The 5692-nt window shown below is 36.1% G+C and overlaps 1 pseudogene; it reads right to left on the bottom strand.

Moving 5' to 3' along the window:
- Positions 1-234: 234 nt before the first annotated feature.
- LOC107773229 (uncharacterized) lies at positions 235-4768 on the bottom strand (annotated as a pseudogene).
- Positions 4769-5692: the final 924 nt, after the last annotated feature.

Below are 5692 nucleotides of genomic sequence, written 5' to 3'. Positions count from 1 at the left end.
TTCATTTTGTATGTCACTATGGAGCAATATACATACAGTTATCCAAAATCTCTCAATCTTTACCTTCTTCTTACTGACATATGGTTTTTCACAAGACAGTATCAATCGACAAGCAAGAGCTAATAATCATTCTGGCATGTATGTTGAAGACAGATACTGGCAACTCGAAAACAATATACAAGTTTTAAGAAACAGCAAGGTAGGCAGGTATAAAGAACTCAAAACATATAGTATGATTTACCCTAGAAGTATTATATGTAATTAAAGTGATCGAACTTACAATAAGGTTTACATATTGGAAGCAAAATAATTGTAATAAGAGTACATAAAAGACTCAATAAAAGAAAACCAAACATTTCTCCAATAGGGGCTTGCGCAAAGGACTACAACCAGGAGCAACACATTTGCATACGACATAAGAAAGGAAATATAGAGCGACTCCATATCCAGAAAAGCATCCTCGTCTTCGCAGCAATTTGGCACAAGAGGCGACATCTGTAAAGTTTCCGTGCAACTGTTGTGTAAAGGAGGACCACAAAGAAAAGGATTCCCCTCATAACTGCTTTCATTAAAAGTTGCAAACTGCCCTTTACGCTGTGGAGTCGAACCTGTTAGATTATTGTGTGCCACGCTAAAAACTGCTAGAGTTGTTAGCTCTAGAAGTTGAGTGGGAAACGCCCCATTTAAGTTGTTATATGATAGGTCTGACTTTCAATATTCTGGAGATTTGAGAACTCTGATGGTATTGCTCCAGTGATGTGGTTGTGTGACAAGTTTAATGCACGAATCTGAGTAAGGTTACAGAGTTCACTTCACCACTTAACTGGTTGCAAGAAAGATCAACTCCAGACATATAATCAACAACGCTACCTTCATAGGAATAGGTATTATACTTGGTTGTAAAATCTGATCCAACCCATCCATAGTTTTTTTGAAAGGAAATCGTCGATCTCTCCATTGAATCTTCTACAAATACCATGGCATCTCTACCCCACATCTCAAATCCTGGATAGTTAAATGATGGAGTGTAGGGTTATACATCTGAACTCGTTCCTCGTCGCATTATGTTCCCCAAGCAATGAGGTATAGGTCCTGAGAGATTATTATGAGAAAGATCTAGCATTCTAAGTTCACTTGCATGGCATAATTGTGTAGGAATGATGCCTTGAAGACGGTTTCCTTTCAAGAGTAAGGTGGTAATCTCAAGACTTCCCAACCATTTTGGAATTGAACCAGTGAAGTTGTTATATCTAAGATCTAACACCTTCAAATTTGAGCTATTTGAGGACATATGGAATTCCCCTTGTAGATAGTTTTGGCTCAAGTAGACACGTTTTAGGTTTAGGGAAGCACTGAAACATGATGGAATTGAACCAACAATGTTGTTTTGGGAGAGATCCAAGACCTCAAGTCCTTCAAGTCTACAATAATCAGGTGGAATATGACCTTTTAGATCGTTACTAAACAACGAAAGGTGGGTTAAGGAGGGGATATGACCAAGCCAGGCTGGTAGGTTTCCTGACAAATTGTTGTAACTTAAATCCAATGAATGTAAGGGTGCAGTGGACAACTCTTTTGGAATTGAGCCTGAGAAGCTGTTCCCCCTCAAATATAAGTATTTGAAACTGTTGATGTAAGTTGATGCTGGAAATATTTCCCCTTTAAACATGTTATTCGACAATCACAGAAAATATAACTTGGATCCTCTACTAGCCAATCCTATCGGCAGCTCTCCATTTAATTTATTGTACGACATATCCAAGCATTCAAGGTTTTTCATGTCAGCAAAACTTGAAGGCAACATTCCTTCAAGCATATTGTTTGACATTGTTGATATCACGAGATTCGGGAAAATCGGCCCAATGTTAGGAGGAACTTGTCCCTGAATCTTGTTGTTTGAGATATCAAAAGCTTCCAGATTAGGAATGAATGGAAATTGAAGAGATCCAGTGAATGCATTTCCACCCAAGTAAACTTCTCCAAGTCTAGAATTGTTTTCTAACAGCCAATTTGGAAAGTTTCCACCAATGTTGGATTGTGAGAGACGAAGAAGTCTCAAGTCATGTTGATAGTGAAGGAAACTTGGCATTTTAGAGCAGTTGGATATAGAAAAGGCTTCCAATTGAAACTTTGGGATCCAACTTAACTTAGAAGAAGTTTGTACAATTACTGAGTTGTAGTCAGCAATTACAAACTTAAGGTTTGAGTGGTTAGCAAATGACTCAAATGAAATTGGAATTTCAAAGTTGTTGTTTGCTAACAAGAGATATTCTAGGGACAAGAGACTTGAAAGTGGAGACAAGGCAATGTTACCTATGAATTGATTTTGAGATAGATCAAGTACCCTAAGAAATGTTAAGTTTCCAAGGCAAGGAGGAAGTCTTCCAATGAAGTTGTTTCTGCTGAGACTTACCTCTTCAAGATACTTTAGATCACACAAGCCTATGCAATGAACAATTGGATAATTGTTATTACATGTTTTATGTTGCTGCTTAAGCAGAAAATGTAGGAATCATGCAAACCAAAATGGCTAGTAAACTAAACTTCTTGTCATCAATTGTTTAATTATTAACACAATAATCTTAAAGATCTATCATTCACTCTACTAAGTACTTTTGCTAACCATTTTTTGTATAATAATGCCCCTGAAAAACTCTTCAAAAAGAATCATTTTGAGATGTCTTTCTTTAAGCAATAATTGTGAAAAATACTGTTCATAATTCTAGAACATATATCAGAGATCAATACAAAAGTAGGAAATATAATACTCCCTTATAAAGGATGACAAGCACTCCGTGTAACTAAATTCCGAAGATTCATCCAGTTTGCACAAAAAATTACATGACATGCATATCGTGCAAATCAGAATAAAAAAAATTAGGTTAATTTAGACAGCCAAATCAATGGATAGTTTTGATACTTTTGATTCTTAAATTACCATTGTCATTTATTATACAAAATTCTTTATGATAAAAGAACAGTAATATATAAAAATAAAAACCATATCACTAATGATAAATTTGAAAACAAGAATAAAATTGCTTTTCAAGCTAGAAGGGGTTTACATTCATGTATATTATGCAATTATTAAATTGACTAAGATTCTTAATTGTATAAAGGAATCATTTAGTGAATTTTATGTCCAAAATTACCTTGACGAGGTAGAGTCCCATTCAAGTTGCATTGAGCTACTGACAATACTTTAAGGGATGACATTACAACACTGCTCTATAGAAAGTTCTCATCCAATGTGTTCCCATCCAAAAGTAAGTACTCGATACTTCGTAGAGCTCCCAACTCTAACATGCAAAAGAAACATAAAGGAATCTTCAACATGCTGTTGTAGATGTAAAAAATTTGCTTAAAAGGGTTGTTGTGGAAAAAATATTCTTAACCAAGACTTGATAATAGAAACCAATATGTTATATCTGCACAGCAAGGCAATTACGTAAAATAAAACTACGTATTTAAGGAATTATATGTACCTTCATCTGGTATGAAGCTTTGAAATTTGTTGTTCCTTATATCGAGCTTCTTCAAAGTTGTTCGAGATTTATTTAGCTCTGTCCAGATATTTAGAATATACTATAAGTATGCTGGGAAGTCTCTAGGAAAAAAGCAATAAAGTAAATTAATGAAGGCTTTTCAAGAGAAATTATTAGTTTACCTAGAGCAGAGAGCACGTTTTCATCACTCAGTCTGTTGTCGCTCAAATCTAAGATTTCCAGCTTATTTAGCCCAGACAATCTCTCAAAACCTAACATATTGAGGAAATAGATAAGCTACACACGCACAAACACACACACACACACGTTCTTTTGCAGATTTACTAATAGTCCATAGGGGCGAATAGAGGGAACCATATATATATTGGCACCTGATCCGATGTTGTTGTTTTTGAGGTTCAGTGATTTGAGAGAAGAAAGTTGACTAAGAGACAGAAAGATGCTGCGATTGAAGAGGTTCCCTGACAAATCAAGTTTTTCTAGTTTCCTCAGTTGTTTCAGTTTCTCGAAACCTGTAACCAAATTAACAAGAAACTTAGATATAAATATTGTTAACTTCTCAAGAGTCAAATAGATTTAACCGTTGAACTTAATATTACAACAATTCAAATTATTGTGATCATCCTAATTTATCCGATGTTGAACTGTAGGGGATTCAAACATGTCTATAGATATAACAATAACAACAATAACTACATCTCAAACCCAAACTAGTTATATGAAATCTGAGTGTCAATTCCCTCCATTTGAATTTTAGTATTATGAAGAAAGCATAGCAAGAAGGAACATTCAGTCTCAGCCCATCCAACGAAAGAATTTCCAGGGAGGAGAAGAGCTCTGATATCTCTGAAGGGAAGAAACAAAGATGCATTGAATAGCGGCAAAGTATCATTCATATCCAACATATCTTTTTCACTGACAGTAATGGACAACTCAGCGATTCGTCTTGTGCTGTTGTTGCAAACAACTCCCAACCATTGACAACAATCTGAGGTTTCGTTGGACGACAAAAAACCACGCGATCCTATGTAGTTTATATTTGCTTTGAGTTGCAAGAGGGCACTTCTTTCTTCTTTCCAACAACCTAAACAGCACCACTGCCCATTTGCCAAAAACAGAATGATCAACAACCACCAATATTCCATCTTGCGACCAGCTTTTCCACTCTCAAAATCGTCCAATATTTAAAGTTATAAACACAAAAAAGGAGGGGGAAAGAAAATGACTTTCTTGGCAAAACTATAGTAAACGCAACAGACAACTGAACCTAACAAGAAATTTTACAATGTGTGAGACATGTCATATCATACTTGAATGAGGCTATTTATCGTTTGACACGTGGAGCTGTAGACCCTACCCTTCACCATCACTTTTCCGCCACATTTCACCTACTCTCACTCTCATGTAAGACTAGCCTGTCCCAAATTAAACGGGTTTCACGGTCCCGGGCTTCGTGGTCTTTTTGTAGGAATTGGTCTGGGGCCGGACCCATGAACTAATGGTCTCGGCCCATAAACTAATGGTCTCGGGCCCATAAACTAATGGTCTCGGCCTAAGTGGGTCCAAGTGGGCCTAAGTGGTCCCAACGGATTTTTTTTATAAAATTTTTATAAAAGTTAGAGAAAAAAAATGGTAATAAAAAATATCTAAGGCAATTCTTTGTAATGAGCACAACAAGGTGCTAATACCACCATTGAAAAGAAAAAAAAACTAATCAAGAGGCCAAACAATGGATTTTTCTGTCTGATTGGTACGTTGTCTAGAAAAAGTAGGGGTAGTAACAGGAGGGTCAGACGGGGCATCATTTGGATTATCATTAGTTGGGTTAACTTCAGGAGCAGGACTAGTGGGTGTATCGTTATCCGGTTGCGTTTCATCAAAATCTATTTTCTCCTCATCATTTTCATCAATAGTTGGATTAGAATAAAGAGCATTCATTAATTCATGGTCTAATTGTTCACCACCTCCAACATTATGGCAAAATTGACTCTTAGTAAATTATAATAAACTATTATCATTATCAAGAATAGCAGGTGTAGGACGGGTACGGGGTTTGGATCGGGGAGCCGGGGGAAGTGGAGGAGGAACAGATTGGCCACTAGATTCGCCATTCTTGGACTTTTCCTTATTTTTACCAAAAAGTTTTTTTAAGGAAGACATCGTAATTAATTAAATAATAAAAAATA

This window comes from Nicotiana tabacum, chromosome 19 (genome assembly GCF_000715075.1).
Source record: "Nicotiana tabacum cultivar K326 chromosome 19, ASM71507v2, whole genome shotgun sequence".
NCBI lineage: Eukaryota > Viridiplantae > Streptophyta > Magnoliopsida > Solanales > Solanaceae > Nicotiana > Nicotiana tabacum.
This window is presented reverse-complemented; position numbering and strand designations above follow the sequence as displayed.